The 26,490-nt window shown below is 42.2% G+C and overlaps 1 protein-coding gene across 1 annotated transcript in view; it reads left to right on the plus strand.

Moving 5' to 3' along the window:
- The window catches only part of CDH13 (cadherin 13), a 778,625-nt gene that overhangs the window by 263,767 nt on the left and 488,368 nt on the right, over positions 1-26,490 (plus strand). The window lies entirely within an intron of this gene.

A 26,490-nucleotide genomic window follows, 5' to 3' on the forward strand; every position in this document is an offset into this window, starting at 1 on the left:
TAAATTTTTTAATATGGGTCTCCTATGTCCTAGTGTACATCAATGCCTGTACCAATTATTACCCCACATTTTGCTGTCTCTTCTTTACATGCCAATGATTTTTGTTCCACTTTGTCCATAGAATAGTGTCTCCTTCCTTTTTCACATACAATTTCAACATAATCCTAAAATGATGGGGTGGAGGGCGGGGGAATTGATTGAAATGTTTACTTCATACGCAACAAAATAACAAAAGAAAAACTGATGTAACCTTCGTTTCTGTGCCATGGCATTCAGCAAGTAGGCAGGCATGACAGTGACTTACAAGATAATTAAGCCCAGTACCTTTACAGACCTATAATTTAAAGGAACTCAAAGAAGCCATAATGAGGAGGGTTATAAAGAGTGACTGATCCAGCGTCTTATTTCAGTATTTAGACTTTTGGCTGGGAGCACTTTCATTATATTTCTGACAATAGCTATAGTAGTTTAACTTAAATCTTCCATTTTTTTTAAAAAATGGGTTAGCTGTAGGGCTAACAAAGGCTGAACAAACTTTTAAAAGTCAATGGCCGAGGGAAAGGTTTTGATTTGCATTTTAAGTTGTATTGAATGTGAATATAGATTGCCGGGGAAAACAAATGGCATCAGAAAGTTATTATAGCATGAGTAGGGGTGGTTAGAACATTTTCAACTAAAGGAAATTTTGTCAGCCTTTCCGTTGCAACTAAGGATATGTCTACAAGGCAAGCAGAAACCTGTGGCGCTGAGTCTTGCAGCCTGGGTCTACAGACTCAGGCTTGCACTACAATTCTAAAAATAGCTGTTGTACACATTTGGGTTCAGGCTTTAGAGCCTGAGCTCTGGCCCAAGCCCAAACACGAGCCCTGCAGCCTGAATCTGTAGACCCAGGCTCTGAGACTCACTGCTGTGAGCGTCTCCTTGCCATGTAGATGTACCATAAGTCACCTCAAGAGCAAGAGTGACTATCTCACATGCTATAGCTGGCTAGTTAGGGCACTGGCATGGAATCAGAGAAACCCTGGTTCAAGTTCTTGCTCTACCTTATTCAGCGTGATTTTTGGAGGAAAACTCTCTGGTCTGAAGCAGGGGCTTGAATCTGAGTCTCCAGCATCACAGAACAGGCTATAACACACACTCACTTTTCCATTTTTGTGAAAGTGTTCAAAACATTTTGTTCCAGTGTGGAACAAAAAACAAACGTTGAAACCTGGAAGTTTGCCGTGAAATGGTATTGTGCCCTTTAGTCAGCTCTAATTGTGAGACGAGGGATGGGCCCAGATCCAAACAGCCCTGAATGCTGCTGATAGTTCTGGAGCCAATCTTTGGGGCCCAGTCCCTGTGTGAAAGTCTTGTTCTTTATGAGCCACATCCTGAAGTTCTTACTCAATTTTTATTCAGTCTTCCTGAATGAGGCAGCCCTTCCATTGTCTTCAATAGCAGGTTTCCTGTGAAAGGTATGACCTCAGGATCTGAACCACTATTTTTGTGAGAAACGGGAGATTTCTCTGAGAAGAAAAACAGACTGTTGGCATGGGGTATCTATGTGCATGTTTGTGCCGTGCACTTAACTATATCTATCAATGCACGTTGGTCCTCAACTGCTATTCAGGTGGTGAGATTCTCTTCTTCAGACTCCCAAGTGTACTGATTAATGCTCAGGACAGGTTTAAAAGCCATCAACTTCACTTTATTCATAAATAACGTTTGATATGAACTCTGGCCCTGGTCCTGGGCTCTGTTCTGGCCACTTTTTGCTGCTCTAGTGGAAGAAAACCAACCTAAATCTGCAGATCCAACTGTTGGCTGATCTCCCCCACACAGGTGGATCCTCAGAGGGTGTAGAGCTACCTGTAGTGTCTCCTACACCTGCAGCCATTAACCTTTTTACAGCTGCTGGTATAGGGGACATGACTGGGAGAAAGGGCTGTGACCAGCGTCCCCATTCAAAATGATAATCCTCGCCTGTAGTAAGGGCATTGGCAACTTGTGGCTGCTTAACCTTGTCTTGGGAAACTATCCTGGTGTAGAGCAACATCAGGATTTGTTTCAGAGTAGCAGCCGTGTTAGTCTGTATCCGCAAAAAGAACAGGAGTACTTGTGGCACCTTAGAGATTAACAAATTTATCTGAACATGAGCTGCAGCTCACTTCATCGGATGCATGCAGTGGAAAATACAGTGGAGAGATTTTATATACACAGAGAACATGAAACAATGGGTGTTACCATACACACTGTAACGAGAGTGATCAGGTAAGTCCCCCCGCTCTCCTGCTGGTAATAGCTCACCTTACCTGATCACTCTCGTTACAGTGTGTATGGTAACACCCATTGTTTCATGTTCTCTGTGTATATAAAATCTCTCCACTGTATTTTCCACTGCATGCATCTGATGAAGTGAGCTGTAGCTCACGAAAGCTTATGCTCAAATAAATGTGTTAGTCTCTAAGGTGCCACAAGTCCTCTTTTTCTTTTATCAGGATTTGGTGACAGTGGAGAGAATCTTTCCAGCCTTCCATCTTGTGTTTACTGAGCATTCCCCAGTGATGTCAGAGAATCAGTCCCAGAGCTGATGGATTAATCCAAGTCTTTCTAAGGAGGATTGTATTTTTTTAGCAAACAGTTCAGTTATTATTTGCCTATATTAAGTCCAACATAGTCTGTTTTGTCTTTCTGTGTGTCAAATTCAAGTAGAATTTGAAGATTACATTGTCCTATCTGAAGTGATTTTATGATAAATTTGAACTTAAACCTTCATGCTACAATCTCAGTGTGTCAGCATGGAAACAGCAAAACTGCTCCATCTGTGTGTGAGATGGATCTTGGCTAAGAATAGCTCTGATTGGAACTTTAGCATTTTAGTATAATTCTGTAGGGTTACGATAAGCATATGCTAGAGCAGTGCTTAGCATGCAGTACTTAGAGTTCCGTACCTTGTTTAATTAGAGGATAAGTAGTTATTAAATATTTCCCCACTGCCTGTGTCTGCAGTTTCTCTTTTGAAATCTACATCTACATCTGTGAAATCCCATTGTTAATGGTTCTAATTACAGAATCTCAACATGTTTAGAAATGACTGACAACAATTGACTAATACAGTGACTGGCAGTCTAGGTAACATTAGCTGTGAGCCTGAAGAGAGACTAAGTAAACGATAAACCTTTAGAAAGGGTGATTGCTCCCAGTCAGAGTTGAGATGGCTACTGGGAAGATATATTCTCCAGAGTTGTCCTCTAAATAAGTTTTTGGATTCTAGTGATCTAACTCCCATTGAAGCCTGTGGAAACCTGTGGGAACCTGACTTCAGTGGGAGATGAATCAGGTCCTAAGTGATACAATTAATGAGAGATTTAATTAAGTGATTCAATTCATAGCTAAAACATCACCAGTGATTATAAAGATATTGCCTTCTTTCTTAGCGGTTCTGCTTGTTGTGTCTTTGAGACATATCTGCTTATTTTCCTGTCGGAAAACATTTTTACTTTTGTTAGCTCTCCAGAGGCAACGGATTCATATTAGCAAGACGGGTGATACTCTGCCTCCAGCATAATCAAGAAGATAGCCAATTAGATGCTGATTAGACTTTTTATTGACTAGAAGAGGTGGAAGAAGCAAAAATTGTAGTTTGATTTTTCAGATCAAGTTTCCTCTGAAACTTACTTCAGAGGTTGTGTGTCTGTGTAATACATACATATATTTGTGTATTATGGAGGGACAGGAATCCCTTCATTGTTAAGGTTGTAACCAGATTCCATTCTAAGTCCTGTTGTTAGCACCTCCCCTATAACTATGACTAGTGACATTGGTTTCTGTCTGTTTTAGGGTGTTCTACAGCAGTGGCTTTCAACCTTTCCAAACTACTGTACCCCTTTCAGTAGTCTGATTTGTCTTGCATACCCCTAAGTTTCACCTCACTTAAAAACTACTTGCTTAGAAAATCAACCCTAGAAATACAAAAGTGTCATAGCATGCATAGGCACCGACTTCCCCTCTGCCCAGTGGGTCCTCGACCCGCCCCTGCCCCCTTCCCACCCCCATTCCACTTCCTTTCCCCACAGGGAAAAATTCTTCTTTTTTTTTTTTTTTTGGGCAATGCACTTTTCTGTGTGTTGACAAACTCTGCCCCTTTTCACAGCAAAAGGAATTACTTAGAAATTTTCTTTGCAGAAACACAAACACTGAAAAAATAAAAGCAAGATACCCAGAGCCGGGTTCCAAAGCAGATAAGGGGACAGGCGGATAGTCACAAATTCTAGCCGAGGAGTAGCTGTACCACATGGTGCCCAGGATTCTCCCATACACAAGGATGAAATGATTAAATGGAAACTGTCAAGCCCTCAGGACTCTTTTCAGGCACCAGATGGGAAAAGAAAAGAAGAGATAAGAGGGAGGAGCGCACCCTTGGACAGCATGTAATGTAGGAGCAGAACTTAAAATAGCTTCTGTTAGTAGCTCAGAAAGCAGGGAATGAACTTGTTGCAGTCAAGCTGCCCTGTACCATTCACTTTAACTGACTACCCCTGCGGTATTCTACACCGCCTGCAGTTTCCCTATTTTAAAGTTTTGGTTTTCAACATTATGGTAATATATGCTTGTTACATATAATGTTGAGGAGAGTAGACTGAGACTCAGGAGAGCTAGGTTCTGTTCCTGGCTCAGCTGTTGGCACTTGTCCTGTGGCAAGTTACTTCACCATCCTGTGCCTCCATAGAATGAGAATAGTGATTCTTAGCCCTTTGTAAAGCACATTGAGACCTATGGTTGAAAGGTACTTGTCAAGGTTCCTTCCCCACTCTGAACTCTAGGGTACAGATGTGGGGACCTGCATGAAAAACCCCCTAAGCTTATTTCTACCAGCTTAGGTTAAAACTTCTCCAAGGTACAAACTATTTTACCTTTTTGTTCCTGGACTTTATTGCTGCCATCACCAAGCATCTAACAAATATAACTGGGAAAGAGCCCACTTGGAAACGTCTTTCCCCCCAAAATCCCCCCAAGCCCTACATCCCCTTCCCTGGGGAAGGCTTGATAAAAATCCTCACCAATTTGCATAGGTGAACACAGACCCAAACCCTTGGATCTTAAGAACAAGGAAAAAGCAGTCAGGTTCTTAAAAGAAGAATTTTAATTGAAGAAAAAGTAAAAGAATCACCTCTGTAAAATCAGGATGGTAAATACCTTACAGGGTAATTAGATTCAAAACATAGAGAATCCCTCTAGGCTAAACCTTAAGTTGCAAAAAGACACAAAAACAGGAATATACATTCCATTCAGCACAACTTATTTTATCAGCCATTTAAACAAAACAGAATCTAACGCATATCTAACTAGATTGCTTACTGACTTTTTACAGGAGTTCTGAGCTGCATTCCTGCTCTGGTCCCGGCAAAAGCAACACAGACAGAGAACCCTTTATTCCCCCTCCCCTCTCCAGCTTTGAAAGTATCTTGTCTCCTTATTGGTCATTTTGGTCAGGTGCCAGTGAGGTTATCTTTAGCTTCTTAACCCTTTACAGGTGAAAGGGTTTTTTCCTCTGGCCAGGAGGGATTTAAAGTGGTTAGCCTTCTCTTTTATATTTATGACAGTACTATATCAGAACTAGGTGGTATTATGAAAGTGTGCTATATTTTGGTCTGAAATCACCAAGATGAAATTCACTGGACAAGTGCAAAGTACGGCACTTAGGAAGAAAAATGAGACAAAGTACAGAGTGGGGAATAGTTGGGTAGGCAGTAATACTGCTGAAAAAGATCTAGAAGTTATAGTTGAGATGAGTCATCCATGAGTTACCTCTGAGCCTGCCCAAGCCTGATGAGTCATCCCTGAGCCAGAGAGTATGATGTGTCATCCACAGCAATTACCTGCAGGTCTTGTGATAGGCCCCATGCCGTTCAACCAGGGTTTAGCCAATCCTCAGGCCAGAGCCCGCTCATGTGATCCCAAGGCAAATGTATAGACTCCTAAGGGGAGAAGTTTCTCCGGTCTGCTCACCATCACTACCTGGCTGGGAATGTTCTCATTGTCTGGTAGTTCTGACACACTGCCTGTACTTCAGTTCCAGCCAGCCCTTGCTCCTGCTTGTACTTCTGCTCTAGCTGGGCCTTGTTCCTGCTTCAACTCTAGCCCCTGCCTGCTGCCACTCTAGCCAGTCCTTGCTCCAGCCTGCATCTGCTCCTGTCTCAGCCAGCGATTCTGACAGTAATGGGTCACAGACTGAATGAGTCAACAATGTGTTTCAGTTGTGAAAAAAGAGGCTAATATAATTATAGGGTGTATTAATAGGAGTGTCATAGGTACGACATGGGAGGTAATTCTCCTGCTCCACCCAGCATTGGTGAGGTCTCAGCTGGAGTACTGTGTTCAGTTCTGGGCCCCAACCTTCAGAAAAGCTGTGGAAAATTTGAGGAAGTCCAGAGGAGAGCAACGAAAATGATAAATCAGGTTTTCTAAATCTTTTATGAGGAAAGGTTAAAAAGTCGGCACATTGTAGTCTTGAGAAAATACGACTGAGGGGGGACCAGACAGCAATTTTCAAAAGTGTTAAGGGCTGTTATAAAGATGCTGACCAGTTGTTCTCCATGTCCAATGATGGTGGAACAAGAAGTAATGGGCTTAATCTGCAGCAAGGGAGATTTAGATGAGCAGTTAGGAAAAGCTTTCTAACTCAATGGGTAGTTAAACTCTGGAATAGACTCCCAAGGGAAGTTGTAAAATCCCCATAATTTGGAGGTTTTTTAAGAACATGTTAGACAAACACCTGTGAGGGATGGTCGAGGTTTGCTTGGTCCTACCTCAGCACAGGGAACTGGGCTAGATGACATCTCAAGATGGACAACTGGGCTAGATGACATCCCCCTCCCGCCCGCCCCCCCCACTTCTGTGATTGGCATCATCGTGCCATAGGTTCAAATTGCAGCACGTTTTTTTGGATTTCACTGTCTGCTCTGCCAGTGTAATACCAAAAGGCTGCAAAATTTTGTTTATAGCAGAGGAGAAATGCTGAGGCCCTAGAGCAGAGGTGGGCAAACTACGGGCCACAGACGACCCACAGGACCGTCCTGCCTGGTCCTTGAGCTCCTGGCCGGGGAGTCTAGTCCCCGGCCCCTCCCCTGCTGTCCCCCCTCCCCTGCAGTTACGTCACTGCACAGTGGGGCTGCGAGCTCCTGCTGCTCTGAGTGGCATGGTAAGGGGGTCCTGGGAGGCGGCGGTTGGATGGGGCAGAGGTCCTTGGGGGGGGGGTGTGGTCAGGGGATGGGGAACGGGCATTGGATAGGGCATGGAAGTCCCGGGGGGCCTGTCAGGGGGCGGGGGTGTGGATAGGGGGCGGGGGGGAAGTTGGGGACAGGGAGCAGGAGAGGTTGGATGGGGGGTGGTCCCAGGGGGGCGGTGGTTTAGGGTGGGGGATCCTGTGAGGGGGAGGTCAGGGGACAAGGAGCAGAGGGGGTTGGAGGTTCTGAGGGGGGCCGTCAGGGGGTGGGGAAGTGGGAGGGGGCGGGGTCCAGGCTGTTTGGGGAGCCACAGCCTTCCCTACTCGGCCCTACATACAGTTTCTCACCATGATGTGGCCCTCGAGCCACAAAGTTTGCCCTGCCCTGCCCTGCCCTAGACCGTAGTGACTGTCTGTCTATCTTAGCACTGATGAAAAAGGATCAATATTCTTGTTATAAATCATGATTCTATAATAGAAGAAAAAAATCATAGGGAGAAAAGTGAATACGTAAATTGAGTCATTTTGCAGTACAACTACTGTAGGTTATTTGAAAACATCATAAAGTACCAGCCACTATGCTATAACCAGTAATTGGTCCTATCAAGGAAAATTAGGATTTTTTCAACATATCAGTTTGGAGGAAAATTCCAAATGGGCTGAAAACGACCCTACAAGTGTATGAACTGGACTCTCATATGAGAAATTGACAAATAGGTTTGCTGATTTTCATCTTATTAGATTTTACAAGCAGCAGTTGCTTCAAAGAGGAGTGCGTCCAATGCTGTATTTTACATATCATTTCAAGAGACTACAAAACTATTCCTAAAGTCACAGTGCTCCATTAATATTGATAATATACTTATGAGTTCTTATGCTGATCATAAGATCTGATATAGAAAATTGCTTCTTTTCAGAAAACTTTGAGATATTTCATATTACAACATAAAAAGGGTCCATTAGGTTTTCAAAAACACGTAGTTTGTTTTAAATCCGTTACACAAAAATCTTTGTTTCTATTATACTGTAAAGTTTAGATACAAACACCAAGATTAGATTAAATATGACATTTCTGTACTTGCTGAAACAAAATGTTTGTCATATTATTCCACTAATGTACGAATCTGTATGAGATTTGTTTGCAGGCTTTAAACTTCATCCACATGAAGCCATAGGTGTTGGTATATGGATAGTATTTTGTTAAATAGCTTTTCTCCTTTTTATGGCCACCCATTGAATGATTTAAGTGAAAATCATTTTTAGTTGAGATAACCTTCAAAATCCCTATAACTACATAATCACATTTTACTTTAGGTCCATGAATGCAATACCTCATTGCCATCAGTGGGTGAGTCAATAACGTGTTCCAATTATTTCTATGTGTACATTTATTAAAATCCCCATTGCGGCTCTCTGTGTTGTGAAATCATTATACAACATAGAGCTCTCTCTAAATCCTCCTTAGCCACTCAAACCATTATGCACCCAAAACCCCAGCCAAACATGGGTCCTCTGCTCCCTGAGACTGATTCAAAGTCCAGTGAACTTCAGTCAGGTTTGGATCAGACCTTCTATGCAGGAGTTTGAACTATTAGATCCACGTAAGTGTAGTTCTGAGAGCTTCTCTCCTGGCTCACAGTCCCCCGCCTGGCAAGCCGTTCATGGCTGACAGAGACATTCTCTTAGCAGTGTACTTGAAGTAAAGAGACTCCACTGTGTACACCCCATCCCTGAGTTCCCCATCCACTCAGCTACATCACTGCATCAGCTCTCACTGGTGCTGATAGCCAGGTGTAGATCTTCAGCACTTGAGTGCATTTCCCCTGCAGATTTCTGCTGCTGAACAAATCCAGATTTCACATCCATTGGTTCTGGAATCTGCCCTAACAATGTACCATTGATTGAAGAATTATCATGGTGCCAAGAGATGCGGCAGTTGCTATAGAAGCAATTGCCTTTTGTATTGAATGGCAGAGTAAAGAACATGATCCACTGATGATTCTGATTAACTTACATTCCATCTTTGAGCAAAGTATTTCTAGTAACATCTCTCATTGTATGTGTAAATGCTTAGATCAAATGTTGTTAGCCATAAGCACCGAGTTTTCTTTTGCCCCTGGGGTTGCTCCACCCCTGCTCTGCCCCAAGGCCCCGCTCTCACTCTGCCCCTCCCCTGGGGTCCCACCCTGCTCCAACACCTCCCCCAAGGTCCCATCCGCCCACCACTCCCTGCTTTCTGCCCGTCCTCAAGCACCTCCCCCAGCCACCAAACAGCTGATTGGTGGCAGCCACCAAACAGCTGTGGCTGGTGGGTGCTGAGCGACCACGATTTTTTTTTCCCGTGGGTGCTCCAGCCCTGGAGCACCAACGGAGTTGGTGCCAATCTTGTTAGCTAACTTTGCTCCCTTTCCCCTCGATGCACAACTTCAGCATGTAAATGAGAAGTAGTCAGTTATTTAAGGAGAGAAAAATGGTCTTATCGACTGGAAACATGAATAATTCACTTTGAAATTATAAGCTGTTGGCTGCACTGCATGTTCTGTGCTTTCCTAGGTGAATAATCTACATTCTGATTTTATATGAACTAGAGATGTACTTATCCTAGGAGAGGGACTTTGTGCTTGTCATTAGCAAACAGAATCCAGTCAGCACAGAACGTTTTAAGTGTTAAAGCTGAAGTGAAATCATAAATAATTATTTGTATTTATTTCTTAAAGAGCCACGATCAGTGACAGAGTAACTGGGTAGACTGAAAAATTACAAGAGAACATATTCCAGAATAAAGTATTTAAGAATCACAATTCCCTTTATGCACCAGCCAGGACCTGAGTATAGAATTTTGTGTTTTGCAAGAAGAATAGATGTTGTCTATGTATCTATTTCACTGTAACATAGGCAGCCGCTTGTCGTGCTGTTAGTGTGGACATGTGGTTTCTTTACAGGTGAAATGAAAAAGCCCAGATTAAATCCCTGCACTGTAACCAAATGCTCTGTTTGTTTTTTTTTAAATGCATGTAGGCCAATCCTGTGCCCACTGGATTGACAAAGCTTCCATTATTTCAGTGGGAGCAAGGGTTGTTCAACGATTGTATTGTTGGAGTAAAATTCATCCCCATACAGAAGGCTTGGAAAATACCCATGCTCCATTTATGTCCCTCTGAAGCATTATCATGAGGCAGTATTGGGATCGGAGTGGAGCATAGGCCCTGTGCTGCTTCTTTGCACAGGGATGAAATTCCCCTTTATGGTTTGGGATAATAAATAGCTCCCCTTGCCACTTCAGGGAGAGGGGGGCTGTCATTCTGTGGAGTGTCAAGAAAATCTGTAGCGGCTCCTGTCAGGGTTCCCTCCCCACTCTGAGGTACAGATGTTGGGACCTGCATGAAAGACCCCCTAAGCTTATTTTTTACAAGATTAGGTTAAAACTTCCCCAAGGCACAAATCCTTTCCTTGTCCTTGGACGGTATTGCTGCCACCACAAAGTGATTTAGACAAAAATTCAGGAAAAAGGACCACTTGGAGTCCTCTTTTCCCCCAAATATTCCCCCAAACCCCTTCATCCCTGGGGAGGCTTGAGAATAATATACTAACCAATTGGTTACAATCTGAGCACAGACCAAACCCCTTGGTTTTTAGGACACTGAAAATTAATCAGGTTCTTAAAGAATTTTTTTTAAAAAAAAGGTAAAAGAATCACACCTGCAAAATAAGGATGGAAGGTAACTTTACAGGGTAAATAAAAAGATTTAAAACAGAGGATTCCCCTCTGACTCTGCTTTCCAGTTACAAAACAGGAACAAAATTACCTCTTAACATAGAGAAAATTCACAAGCTAAAACAAAAGATAATCTAATGCATTTCCTTGCCTTACTTACAATTTTTGTAATCTTAGATGCTCATTTCACGTATGTTTTTAGGAGATGTTTTTCCTGCCTTGTCCCTCTCTCTGTCCAGAGAGAACAAACAAAGAGAGCACCGACTACTGCCCCCAGATTTGAAAGTATCTTCTTTCCCCATTGGTCCTTCTGGTCAGGTGCCAACTAGGGTAATTGAACTGATTAACCCCTTACAGGTAAGGCAATTCAGTACAGTTGCCCTGTGTATATTTATGACAGCTCCTTTAAGGGTCACCCCTTTGGGGATTGCAAGGAGGGTCTTGGGAGTGGGGAGAGGGTAGCACCTGAGCAGGTTAGTGGGGCTCAGGTAACCATTGGCCCCTGTGCACCCAGGGAAGGATATATACACCCTGTCCCTCCAGTCTGAGCTTCTTTTCTCACCCATCTGGAATGCAGTTGGAGTTCTTAATGTCTCATACACAGAGGAGACAATACCCTTTCTGCAGCCCCATAACCCTTGTACAAGAGGCAGGTGGTGGGGTCCCAGCAGTGGTTTGGAGACCAGGTATGGAGGGGTGGTGGGATGATGGCAGACACCCACCAGGTGGAAATGATTACAGAATGGTGGTCTGCATTGTATGAATGACTGAGAGAGAGTTCCTTGATGAGTTAATTTAATAAAAGTTGTGGCCTAATTAAACCCCATCTCTGACACCTTGTCTGTCTTAGTGCACATCTGGCATGATGTGTCGAGCTGCTAAGATTTATAATGACATTGTGAGGAAATCTGCTCCAGAGATGTGGAGAAGATGCAGAGGACTCATTGGGAGAAAAGCTTAAATTTAAAATTCATTCCAGTAACTGGGGGATGTTGGAGGGAAAGCAACAGGCTAAATGTGATTTACAAGAATGTAAAAAGAGATCATAAAGGATAAGATGTCCATTAAGATATGTAATAATGTCATATTTATAAAGCAGCTTTCATCCTTTAAGATTCTTAAAGCATATCCATAAGAGTGTAGCTAGTGTCTATCTACATACAAACATCTGCATAATATGAAGTATTTAGGTGGATCTGTTTAGTATACATTAATGTATAAGTGATGTATAACTTCATCACTGAAATGTAGTTGCTTTTATAGTGGGGATTTTGGAAAAGGACACAGAGACCCCCACTCAGTATTAAAATTGCCATGAAATCTTTAATATCCATACAGAAACATATTTTTAGGTAGCCCAGTAAAGAGACTGAACAAGAGAAGTGACAGACTGGAACCCTGCAGAACCCAAGAGAGCACCTTGGAATAGATGATGAATTGTCCACTACTTTCCTTTTGGTCTTTTCAGACAGAAAGGAGCCAAGCCATTCAAGAATGATCCCATCAGTCCTTGTTGTAGTCTACAATCACTTCTGTAGTTCATAAATGAGATTTTAGTTGATGATCTCCTAGCATCGATTATGCTCTGACCCAAAGTAAAATTTTTTGAGAACAGAGTCCTGAGGATTCTTGATGTTGCTGGAATTGTCTGACCACCGTCTATTCCATAAACTTCCCCAGATAATGGAGATTTGAAACAGGGCAATAATTGGACTAATTATTCATGTCAAAAGATGATTTCTTGAGTATAGTAGTTTCTCTTTTTGGAGGCATCGATAATCATGTCTAATAATTGCCCCCAACACTGCCATGTTTCAGCAGCCAAAAGGAACAATTATTACAATAGCACCTATCTTAGCAAACATCTCCAGCATCAGTGACCATCACAAACAAAGAATACTCTGCATTTGTCCTCACCTGAGAATACTGCTGTCACAAAGACAGGGAGTTCATTCTGGATCTTGGCAAACTTATCTGGTGATGACCTGATTCTGTCACCATTACTCACATTCATCTCTACCTTCATCTACACGTATTCTTATGCCGTAAGAGGGACTACTTGTCACAGCGAGGTCCTTTTAATCATAAGAGTGGCAGAATCAAAATTCAAAAATCACAATAAGCATCACATGCCTCAGTTACTGGATGCTTGTCCCTCGGCCTGCGCCTCTTCCAGCAGCTCCCATTGGCCTGGAGCAGCGAACCGCGGCCACTGGGAGCTGCGATTGGCCAAACCTGCGGATGCGGCAGATAAATAAACCAGCCCGGCCCGGCAGGGGCTTTCCCTGCACAAGCGGCGGAATACGTTTGGGAATCACTGATCTAGATATTTGCCCTCCCATTTTATCAACCACGAGGCAGCTGAATACTGTGAATCTGTACAAGTGGAGTAAAAGAACACCTGATCATTGTAAAGTCCTGCCTTGTCAGGACTCAGTTATTGCCATTGGTCTTTTTTTTTTTTTTTTTTTTTTTGACGCCACCAAAAATCCTCAATATATTCTATTATCATTAAATAACGAGCTGCATAGCATGCGTAGCTTCTATGGCTCTCCACTCGAATTCATAAATGGTGAGAGGTGTGTGTCACATGATCTTTACCGCTCAGAGCTAAACAAGATCTCCATTTAGCACAAGTGCCAAAAGTATGTGGTGTTGGAGCAGGAGAATGAGGTCTATTCCTGCTGTCACCGTGAAGTTCCAAGAATGCCACACTTTGCTGCATAGTAACAAACAAGAAACTCATTGATGACAATAGATTTGTTTAAAATATTTTATTTGAGACCAGCTACAGTGAAATGGCTGGATTCAGGTTTTGGCAACACAAATCATTTCATCAGCAAATGTTCAGACTCCTGTAGGTGGAAATGTATTAACCTGCCTGTGAGTCAGCAGGTACACTTGGGTTTTATGGTGTCCAATTTTTGTTGAACGATTTAGCATCTCTTAGATCTTTAAAACATTTTGTCTTTCATTTCTTTTGTCTCTAGAATTACTTAAACTTTTGTGGTTCTGAGAGAAATGAATTACAGATCTAGTACGTGCAGCTTTTTCAGATAGGGGCTAGAAAATAATCCCTTTAAAATGAGACATGGCTCTTGCACTTAGTGTATTGCCTTCTCATGGACTGTACTTTATGATCTCAGCATGATACCATAGTTCTTGCTACTTAAAAGGGTCATGCTTTGCATCACCAATCAAAATGGGCTAAATGTTTAACTTTGTAGAGACAAATGCATTTTAAATAATGGCACTAATTACACTAGAGAACTATTGCATATTTTATGTGGCCAAGTACCCAGTTCTACAGCTAGTGTCATGGCGCTATTGATGAAGAAGACTTTTGAGTGTTCAGTCAGACATGACCTGTGTGTTCACAGATGGAAATAGTTAGTCTGTTGTTGTTTTGTGAACTGTCTCACCAAATTATTTATATCACTATATAAATGGCAAGGTTTTCCATAGCTTTAAGGACTTTGCGAATAAGAATCAGTGCAGTACCATGCATTTTGCATGTGCCCCTGATGTTTTGCAATGGATAAGCCTGGCATGCATAAGCATATCCTTCAAATGAGAGAGGACTTATAAATTTTGCAAAAGATTAAGTAGTGATTGTCTACATGCAATTTAAAATTTATTTATTTACTTTCCTAACACAAATCTGCCTTTGAGATAGCATGTAAACATCTTGGTAGAAAATTTATTCATTTCTGATTATTTTTTAAACTGTTCAAGGCTAATATGTTGCATAAAGATCTACCATGAGATCACCTGAAAGAGACAGACAGTGGCAGTACTTTATCAGCAATAAACTGCACCATCCCTTTATTTGGACTATCAGCCCACCCTTTTTCACATGTGTGTCAGTGCCTGGGATGTGGGCTGTCAGGCCTAGTGGTTGGAGCAGGAGTTGGTAGCCAGGAGTCGGATCCCAGGGTCAGAGCTGGAGTCAGAAGTTAGAGGCCAGAGTCAGGGGTGAGAGTCAGAGTTAGGAGCCAGGAGTTGGAGCCCAGGGTTAGAACTACAGTCAGACTAGAGCCAAAGTCAGAGGTCAAGAATTGGAGCCCAGGGTCAGGACCAGATTACCTGGAGAGAGACCAAGCAGGAGCAGGGTCTGGGAACAAGCAGCCATGGGCACATGCTTTGCGCAGCCACTGAACTGCTGCTGCTGGCCTTAAGATCCAGTCTGCTGATCCTTCCAACCAATCAGGTGGGGTAGCCAATCAGTCAGCCTACTACTGGCTAGCTGGACTTGTTAGGTCGCCCAGAGACTGTCTCTGCTGCAGACCCTGATTCTTGACAATGAGCTTCAAGGGCTTGATCCTGTGTTGTTCTGAGCTTGCCCTGGGAGATTCTGGGCCCCTCTGTATGCAACTTCAGCCCAGAAAGCCCTCATCACCATCCCGCACATACTCACAACCCAAAAGGCTAGGGAATTGAATTCTGTTCTTGGTTCCACCTGCAAAACTCTGCTGACTTCAATAAAATAACTTCTGATTTACACCGGTGTAACTGTCAACAGAAATTGTCCCAATGGCTTTTTTTTTGAAGCACAACATTTCTGAATATTTTAAAAGGCCACATCAAAACATAAAGGCTCTCTTTCAAGCTCATCAGCGTACTTATGAATTATGGCATCTGTACTTATGAAGTAAGGCAGTTGAATTATCTCATTTGGGGTATTATCAACCTGATTCTATGCTCATTGAACTCCATGCCAAACTCTCAGTGACTTCACTGGGATCATAAACACTAAATGTGAAGGTAGAGTCTCTGTAGAATAATAGGTTTCAGAGTAGCAGCCGTGTTAGTCTGTATTTCCAAAAAGAAAAGGAGTACTTGTGGCACCTTAGAGACTATGCTCAAATAAATTTGTTAGTCTCTAAGGTGCCCCAAGTACTCCTTTTCTTTTTGTAGAATAATATAGTTTTCTCTTTGTGTGGGAATAATATTCTGATACTCTCAAAGCTTTCTGCTGATGTAAAGCATAAAGGCAGTCATTTTTGCTTGCTGGAAAACTCCTGACCAATCCAAAAGACATCGTGACTAAACAGAGACACTGTCAAGGCCATCTGCATTAAATCATTTCCTTTCATCTATGTGATATCTCCCAACAAGGAACTGAAAACAGCATACACTATTCTCTACCGTTGGGTGTGGGTTTTTCCTGGGAGTCAATGTTGGGAAAACTTACAGAATTTCTATTTTCTGCCTTCTAGCTATGTCACCTTTAGGATCAGCTTTTTACAAAGAAATGCTACAATCTATGCCTAAATTAGGAAGCGTGTGTCACAGTATTCTGTATTTGGTTTGGAATGGCTGAAACTCTCATTGGTACAGCCAATCTTTTGCAGCAGGGGCGCTGCCTAGAATAAAATCATGTGTTTTACTTGTTTTTACAGGCACTGACTCCTAACTACTCTAGAATGACTTTCTGAAGAGATACAGGGGATGAAAATTTTGCTGTCGTCCTAGAAATGGGTAGTTTCTAGTGCAGATCAACTTTTTAAATGCACTTTTTGAGTGCAGAAATATTCCTGCTAGGTAGTGAGTATCCAAGCCTTCTTGTTAAATGATAGGCTGTTCCATCCCATGTTATTAAAGAAGCACCCTCTACAGAGTAGTGAATAAATTAGGGCTATATTGTCACTTTTTTCCTAGCCCCTCAGTAAGGGGTGGAGCTCAGTTAAAGCACAGCAGGGAAGGAGTTGAGCAGTTCTGGCCAACAAACTTGGGACTGTGTGTGTGGAGGGGGGGAGAGGGGAATCAAGGCTATTCTCTGTTCCTGTCTATCTACCCAGTGCCCATCTGCATGGGTGAGAAGGGGTTTTGCAGTCCTGCAAGCCTGCTCTTCCTTGATACCTTCACCCGTTATTTTGAGACTGGCAATACAGTTAGTTCACACTATGCCTCCTTAATTCCTTGTGTTGATATATAGGGCAGAGGGCCTTAATGAGGATAATATTGCTTACTCCAATTTCCACTTCACTTGCAACCAGTCTATATTTCTTCAGTTGCTTCCACTGAATCCTACATTTGTGTCTGCATGTGTTGACCTGTCTTCAAGTCAGTAAGGGAACTGAAGTCAAATGTGTGATGGCCACCATCTTGGCTGACACACCAGGGACTGAACTGGGATCATCTAGAGCTAAAAGCATAAAGCACCATGGTTCTCTAGTCAAGGCTCTAACAGACTTTCATCTTTTGTGGATTAGATACCAAGAGCGACCTGTAACACACACTTTCCAGTGGATTACTTATACATAAGAAATGTTTCTTGATTCAGAGTATCATATTAAATTACATTAGGACAAAATTAATGGGAAGTATCTCTGTAGTGTAGGTGGGAAAGGTGGCCTTATAATTTTCCTGTTGGGTACAGAAGGAGCTGATTTTACTGCAGGGACAAAATCACTTCACCGCCTCGCAAACCAGAAATATGGGGCAGTCTATCTTTTTCTTTTTTAATCACTTGGTGGACTTGAATCAAACTGGCTGTTGGTAATTAAACCTTGTTCTTTTAGTGAGCACTCAGTGCATTAGGCTGCGTTGTGGGTCATTTTATTAATTGAAAATGTGTTTAGGATGATTGTGGTTTGGATGAGTGACTTGATTAAGCCTTTGTCTTTAAAAGTGTAGAATGGGAAAACAAGGGGGAAAATTATTCTTGACACTAGACAATATGTCGTTCAGTATTATATGTAACTGTGTAGGAAGCCATTGCTAAACACAGTGTTAATCCATGTGATATGCATTTATAAAATAATAAATTGTACATAAATATTGGTATTTTTCGAGGGTATATAAAGGTCTTGCATATGAAATGCACAGAGCTATGTAAGTATTAACACAGTGTAGAGGGAGGGAAGGGGTGACCAGAATAATACAGGAAAACTACAAGGGAGAGAGCAGGAGCATTCAGCATTAATATTTATTGTTACAGTAGCAAGGTTGAGGCTCCCTTGGCATTGTACAAACACATAATAAAAGACAACCACTGCTCCAAAGGGCTTACAGTCGATATAGAGAACACACACACATGGGGTGGGAGTAAGTGGTGTTTATCCCTGTTTCACACATAGGGAACTGACTTTCCTAAGATCTGTGGTAGAGCTGGGACTTGAATCCACATCACCTGAATCCCAGTCCAGTGTCTTAATTGCAGGCTCAGTCTTCACCTTTAGGCACTGGGAAAGCCCCCTGACTCAGGATTCACCCGCTCACCAATGCTAATATGTGCCGAAAGGGGCTCTGTGTAAGCCTCCAGCTTTCCAGTGCTTCCTTCATAGGGCCTCTAATGCCATTAGCTTCAGGAGATCTTCAGCTGGATGCTGCTGAGGCAGCAGCCTGAAATCCCAATCTGAACTTCCATGTTCTTTCAGCACTCAGCATGAGCCATCCCTGCTCCGACACAGCGTGTTGCATTTTGCAAGGGGCAGGAGACTCTGGGGCCAGTGGAAAATGAAAAAGCCCATTGTGTTCTGTTCAGCTCTTTATATTGAACACGGAAAGTGAAGATATGATTAGAAAACAGGGACCTGACATGCGAGGCCCTGCAGAGGGCAGATCCAGCAAAAATACATGGTTGAGAACTAACAAAGTCATTGTGACAGACATGGCAATTTCCTGCCATCCCTTGAAAAAACTTAGTGAATTAAGTTTTTAAGTCTTTGGGATCTGTTGTATTACAAATGCACAATTTATGTATTGTGGAATTGTATGTACCTTCTCTAGGGAAGAGACGAGACCAAAGCAAATCCTGGGAAGAGTGAGGAGTGTCAAAGGACTATTTTGAACAATGTGGCAGATAAGAATGAACTTTTGGGACAAAAAAAAAAGTTAAGTGGGTTTCCTAGGAAGTACCTGGGTGAGAGAGGAATGCAAAATCCTTTCTCTGGTGGTGCAAAGACCCAACCTTCTGAAGCTGTGCCCTGAGAAGAGAAGCATTGTTTGCTGATTGCCAGTTACATGATGACAGGATCAAAGGCCCAAGCTGTATAAAGGAAAGAATGAACTATTCATGGTGGTTCTTGTTCTGAGCTTAAGCAGTTATGAACTTGTAACCACAGAAAAAGCCCTGTGAAGGGTTTGAAGGACTTATCACCTTCCAGAGCCCTGATTGGAGTTGGGGATAGTATCCGTGTAGGTTTTTTTAATGTTTCCATTAGTAATGTATTCACCTGAAGAATAAATGTGCTTGCTTAATAAAGTAGGGTTGCCAACATTGAATTTTAAAAAAGTATGAGACTGTTTTCTTAGCACTCCTGCCCCACCCCTTCTCCTGATGTTGTTTATTATTATTAATAATAATTAGCAGTACTCACCTACTGAACGCCAGGGGTATTGCAGCACTCAGCAACTCCCCATCTTGTTGTAGAGAGAGGAGAAAATAAGGGAGTGTTGGCAGCCCTGCATGGCATCTGGAGAGACAGCAAAGCTGGCCATTAAACCATCTGGTTTGCTTGGGTGTATGTGATACCGTTTACAGACCCAACACTAAGTCTAAAGGAGTGAAGAAACAGTATGGAGCCAAGAAGGCTCTGGCCCTCAGCAGCTGAAGAACATGCTCCAAATGGAGGACCTGCCAAAATGAGGACTCTGATAGTCCAGAAGAGGATGGGGGAGAGATGAGACTGAAGGAAAGCAGTCAGGCTGTAGCTTCTGGGCCTCAGACACCTACAGAGGAAGGGTCTGGATGGTGGGTAAGGCCTGATCTCCTTTCTTCCCCCATCTTTTCCCTAACAAGGGGGAACAACAGGATGCTGAAAGTGAGCTCAGAAGCACCAGCTGATTGTCTGAGGGCTTGGCTATATTTGCATGTTATACCGCAATAAAGCCTCTTAGCCCTGGTCTACACTAGGACTTTAGGTCGAATTTAGCAGCATTAAATCGATTTAAACCTGCACCCGTCCACACAATGAAGCCCTTTATTTCGACTTAAAGGGCTCTTAAAATCGATTTCCTTACTCCACCCCTAACAAGTGGATTAGCGCTTAAATCGACGTTGCCAGCTCGAATTTGGGATACTGTGGACACAATTCGATGGTATTGGCCTCCGGGAGCTATCCCAGAGTGCTCCATTCTTACCGCTCTGGACAGCGCTCTCAACTCAGATGCACTGGCCAGGTAGACAGGAAAAGAACCGCGAACTTTTGAATCTCATTTCCTGTTTGGCCAGCGTGGCAAGCTGCAGGTGACCATGCAGAGCTCATCAGCACAGGTGACCATGATGGAGTCCCAGAATCGCAAAAGAGCTCCAGCATGGACCGAACGGGAGGTACGGGATCTGATCGCTGTTTGGGGAGAGGAATCCGTGCTATCAGAACTCCATTCCAGTTTTCGAAATGCCAAAACCTTTGTCAAAATCTCCCAGGGCATGAAGGACAGAGGCCATAACAGGGACCCGAAGCAGTGCACCTGAGAGAACCTGGGGAGCACCAGGGGTACAATGAATTGTAACTCTGCTGCCACGTCCTCAGACTGCCTGGCACGGCCATCCCAAGACCCCAGGAGAATGAGCTGCAGCCTGCCCACAAGGTCTGCTGGTCCCCAAGTGAAACTTGCTACAGGGTATCACAGTGTAGGCAGGGAGCGATGCAGCTTGGAAATACCCCTCTCTGAAGGGGGAGAGATGTGAGTCTGTGCCCAAGAGAGGTGACAGTCGAGAAACCAGAAGGCTAAGAGTTGGGTGCGTTTGATGGGCCATGGAGAGAGGGAGACAGTTGCAGTTACCCTGAACACTGACAATTATAAATGAGCAATTGCAACACAACTCTGATTTTAGATTCCTTTAGCATCCTTCATTTGGCCCTGGTTTCACAGGTTTCATTGCGACAAAATCTAATAAAAACAATCAGTGTCGTGCATGTGACACCGGCTGCTACTGTTCGAGCATTTGAGAGAGGACTAGTTTGGCTGCAATACAGTATCTGAGTGTAGCAGGGTGTCTTAATTCAGTCTAGATGCATTTGATTGTTTAACAGAGACCGTTAAATAACTTGCAGTGCATATTTGATACATTTGGCCTTTCTTTCTGTTCACAAACTGCCTGTGAACAGACTTTGGCATTTGTGACTGTACAAATTATTCACAGCTATGTGTGAAATTTTTTGAGTAATTTTTGATCTGAAGATTGTTCACAGACCATTCCTAGAAAACATCCACCTGTGTTAGTTATGTGATTTACATGATATTACTTCTGCATCAAGATTTGCATGGCTTGTATAAATAACCAACAGAGGATGAAATGCAAATTTAAAACAGACTACACTATTTAAAGAATTTGCTTTTGGTAAATATTTGAGCTTAGTTTACTTTTGGCACATATTTGATTTATTATATTTTATAGAAGAAGGTGAAAACAAAAAGGTCATCTCCATGATCCAATTGATTTGAGAAGGGAGGACATAATTCCTGGAAAACAGAGACTTAAATTTACAAAGGGGGAAAGAAGTGGGATTACATGATGTAAAAGTAGTGGGGGAAATGGGCCTTGGAAGGTTCTCTGGATGAAAAGAACACTCCCAGCAATATGAAGCTATGAAAGAATAAGCTGTATGTTCCGGGCATGTTACAATCCTGCTAATGGCACTGGGCATGGTCTGGTTACTTGATTGCTTTCTACAGTGAAAGGATGGCCTGGCCTTCCACTGTTAATAGAATGTTATTTTGTTTCTAAAATATAATGTTGTGGTTCAGATCAGGATTTAGAAATTTTGAATAAGCCCGGAAGAGCAGCAACAAAAAATCTTGCTCATCTTAGTCATGTTAACAAGGCCTTCCCTCAAATCAATAGGACTAGTCATGTAGGTAAGATGAGATGGATTTGGTCAATACTGAAGTATAGATTATATACAATTGTAGACCTAGCACTGGAAACCAGATGGAGTCCTTTTCTCGTTTGTGTTGACAGTGTGAAAAATATTTTTGTCAATTGTGTTTTTTTTTAATGATATAAGCATTGTTAGGAAAGCTGAGCAGTCATATTTGCTTCAGTGTTTGTGCATTGATTATAAATAATTTCCTCCTCTGTTGGAGGCAATGATTTATAAATGCAAGATCATCATTCAAAACTAAATATAGAGTTCCACTAGCAAATGTTGCTTCTTTCAGCTAGAGTGAGCCATATATGGACAAAGTATGATACTGAGTAAAATCTAAAACCATGGTCTGCGCTGCTTGTGGAAACATACATTCAGAGCATAGCCAAAGCTATGTAGGCCCACAAAATCCATAAATTTAAAAGAGAAAAGGTTAAAAAAACATGCACTGCTGAAAAATGACTTTAAAAAACATTTTCTGGCTTCCTCCCAAAGAATATGTAACCTTTGCTTTATTTTATTAACTATTTAGGACTTGACCCAGCAAAGTTTTATGGCTAATGGGGCTACTTGCAGAGTATAAAGTTAAATGCATACATATGTCTTTCCAGGATTGGGGTCCTATACTAGAATATAGAAACAGAGTCCGATACTCAGTTGCCTCAAAGCTTGACTCAGCCAAGCTGAGGAGGGGTGGAAGGGAAAATGTCTTTAAGCCACCTTTACAGAGTCCTGCACTTAGGACGGTAGAATCCCATGCACTGCTACAGGCTGGGAACCAACTGGCTAAGGGGCAGTTCTCCAGAAAAGGACCTAGGGATTACAGTGGACGAGAAGCGGGATATCAGTCAACAGTGTGTCCTTGTGGCCAAGAAGGCTAACGGCATATTAGGCTACATTAGTAGGAGCACTGCCAGCAGATCAAGGGAAGTGATTATTCCCCTCTATTTGGCACTGGTGAGGCCACATGTGGAGTACTGCATCCAGTTTTGGGCCCCCCATTACAGAAAGGATGTGGAAAATTTGGAAAGAGGCCAGTGGAGGGCAATGAAAATGTTTAGGGGGCTGGGATACATGACTTATGAGGAGAGGCTGAGGGAACTGGGGTTACTTAGTCCTCAGAAGAGAAGAGTGAGGGGGGGGGTTTGATAGCAGCCTTCAACTACCTGGGGCGGGGGGTTCGAAAGAGGATGGAGCTAGGCTGTTCTCAGCGGTGGCAGAATACAGAACAAGGATCAATGGTCTCAAGTTGCAGTGTGGGAGGAGCGATGGTCTCAAGTTCCAGTGGGTTATTAGGAAAAACTATTTCACGAGGTGGGTGGTGAAGCACTGGAATGGGTTACCTAGGGAGGTGGTGGAATATCCATCCTTAGAGGTTTTTATGGCCTGGCTGGGCAAAGCCCTCTCTGGGATGATTTAGTTGGGGTTGGTCCTGCTAGATGACCTCCTGAGGTCTCTTCCAACCCTAATCTTCTGTGATTTACATCCCCAATTATCCAGAGCTTTTCATTGCTGGATCAGCCTGATGTAACTTAGACTGAGACCTGTACTGTTTTTAAATTCCACCAGCACCCAGGAGGCTGTTTGGCAAGTTGTGGGTTGCTGGAGAATAACAGCATTCCAGGCACAACTCCTAAACTGAGGGCTGCAAATGAGCATAGTGCTCAGCCAGCTATCCCAGCTCTATGCTACTCAGGAATCCCCAGATAACTGAAGCTACCAGGTGTCCAGCTTCTTTGTGTGTTGCAAAGCAATTATTCCACATAAAAAAAACGTACAGTGCAATAGCACACTGATAGAAATTTTCAAGAGGAAAGAAACTCTTCAGGTAGTCCTCATAGGTATGTCTCCAAGCACAATAGTTGCTTAAAATTCTGGCCAAACATTTTCCAAATGTTCCTGGAATTCTTCGTCAGGGTCAAATCCTTCTGCTAGCTAGACCAGGGCTGAGTGGATGTGAAAAGAGAAGAACCAGACTGCACCATAGCAGCTCACACCTAAATACATACACACAATTCTTGGTTAGCATGTAAGAATGTAGCTAATAAATCCTATGGAAGGCAACTGCCCTTTAAAAAGATATGACTTCAGTATTTCCCACAAGTAGCCTCAAATATTGTAACACTCTTGTAGCAATTTTCTCAAGTGCAGTACAATGCTGTAGTAGTTTTACACTGCGACAAGATGTTAAATATGAACTTCATTAGAAAGATGAATTCTGCTCTCATAGAAATTCTCCCCACAAGTCTAAAACAAACCCCCAACTGCACCTCTATAGACCTCTATAAGTTACTTTCATAACAAAAAAAATTGTTTTAATTTTTTTGAGGAAAGGTTTGAGTCAGATCATATTGTCTGGATCTGTTAACTCATTCTCAATATTACCTTTTCCTCTCCCACAAACACCTACCCTCCAAAACTTAGCATGAAAGGTATATATTTTTCTAAATCACCATCCTGTACCTGACTTTTTAATGGAAGAAACAATATCCAGAGCCAAGACTAAATATTTTATTCACAATAGAGAGCAAAGTCTCTCCCGCACTGAAACTGAGGCTGTAGATTATTCTGGGCTGATAAAAAGATACAATGGTAGGAAAAGAACTTTCTTATAAAGAATACTGCTCTAAAACAATATCTCTCTGAGGGAGGAAACTCATCTGCATAATTACACATAGTCAATTCAGTTTTAGAAGCCTCTGGAGTATAAATATAACTTACTCAGGGGAACTGTTTTGCCAAAATAACTAACGAAAGTGTTTGAGCAACTTAGCATTTTGATCATTAATAGGATTATTCAGAACCACAGTGGCAGATGACATCTTCCCATACAAATTAACTGCCTCATGACTGAGCGGATAGAAATTGGCAGATTCTAAGAGCCCAGTATGCCACCAAGTGAAAAACGAACAGGTGGATTTAATAATTGCAAAATTGCCAAGCTAATAGGTGACATGGTTTAACTGTGATCATCTTCACGAAATACGACGTCGCTCAGCAATTATCACTTTTAAAAATCCCAGTGGTGGTTTGACTGACATTTCTAATATTCCAGTACCATGTGTAGGAGTGTTTGACTAAGCATAATGAAGGACCATTATGATGTTATACACTTAGCTAGCAATCATCAGTTATGCTTTAAATTTAGGTGTCAATATTAAATCATCAAGAAGGATTGCCGCAGGTAACTCTTTCACAATCTCATCAATAATGCCTTGCCAAGTACAATCCTTTAGAGACTTAAAATTTACAGTGAGCCTAACATGCTTTTGTGGCCACATAATTATTTTTATTATGCTTTGTGGCAGTGTTGGCTGCCAAAAGAGGTTGTCCTAAAATCCCAGTGTGACAAAAATCAATTTTCAGATGCAAATTAGGGTACCATAGGTGACATTTTTCATACCCAATAAATTGCTTGTCTGTGGCTTTGAACTAATGGCCACATAAACAAGAGCGATTGGTGCCAAGGTATTGCATTATAATCTCTGTGAAGTTTTATGTGACTCATACTACACATTGAAAAGAGAAACACAAAAAGAGGGGGACACTTCTTGCAAGAATCCTTCTTCTTATCCTTTTCCTTCAGTTTTACATCATGTATCTCCCTTTTCCCAGCCCCTGACTCCCCACCTCTTCTGTCTCTCTCTCCCTATTAATTCCAGTTCTCTCAGTGATATCTTTCTACAGCAATTTTTGCTTTACTACAACAACCCCTCCCTCTCCTTCCTCCCCTGGGAAATCTGTCTGAAGAGTAGCCCTTACTAATTAGCTTGTTACATTCTGGAAACTCTGCTTCTACCATGGTTATGGGCCTTGAAATGATGAGCAGTGACAGGAATTCATCCAAAGCTTCTCGAGTGCAGCTTCTGATGAGCCACCTACCTAGCCCAAGTAACTTTGATTTGAATTTCTAATATAAAGAGTACAGTTTAGCAATAAACTAGGAATTTGCAATGTAGTTACAAGCAGAAAAAGGCGAGGACCAAAACTTCTGATCTAAACACCCTTAAATCTTGAAGTTGTTTGAAACCCAAACTTCGATCAGAATTTGGCCTCTGTCTTAATAATGGGTTAACCCAGACCTCTGGATCTCTAATTAAGAGGCTGTTTTGTCCATTACAAACATGAAAGGTCAGTTTTTGATAACATTTCCCTTTTCTGAATCACAAACACCACAAGTTAGATATTACGCCATAGGGATGATTAATAGTGCTGTGGAGTCATACCAATAACCTGTTTTGTTGTATTTATGTGCACTTGCATGGTGCAGTAGATGCATTTTAAAATGCCAATTCTAGAAATGTTAGGGTTCTAGTAGTAAGTATAGTGAATATCACTGGAACTGGTAATATCTCTAAAAACAGAATGGACTTTTTAGGTGAAACATATGGAGTTTGACTTTGAATAAAGTGCTGGCAATTTCTGGACGCTTGTCCAAACCTAATCTGAATAATCCAACTCTGGTGAGCCTGATTATTTAGATGGGTCATCCTGGGAGGCCTCTGCTGATTGTGATGCAAATGAAAACCGGGTGAGAAGAAAATTCCTATGGTATGTGGACATTTTAACTCCCAGTCCTAGTCCTGAAATGGAATCTGTTTAACTAACAAACAAAACACATCATATTTACTTGGGCATTTTTCAGACCTCTTTAAAAAAGGTTCAAAGTTAAGTTCAAGTTTTGGATGGAGGCTCAGATCAATCTTTATTTTATTTAAACTATTCCTTTTTTCCTCTCTCCTTATTGA

Source organism: Caretta caretta, chromosome 12, assembly GCF_965140235.1.
Source record: "Caretta caretta isolate rCarCar2 chromosome 12, rCarCar1.hap1, whole genome shotgun sequence".
NCBI lineage: Eukaryota > Metazoa > Chordata > Testudines > Cheloniidae > Caretta > Caretta caretta.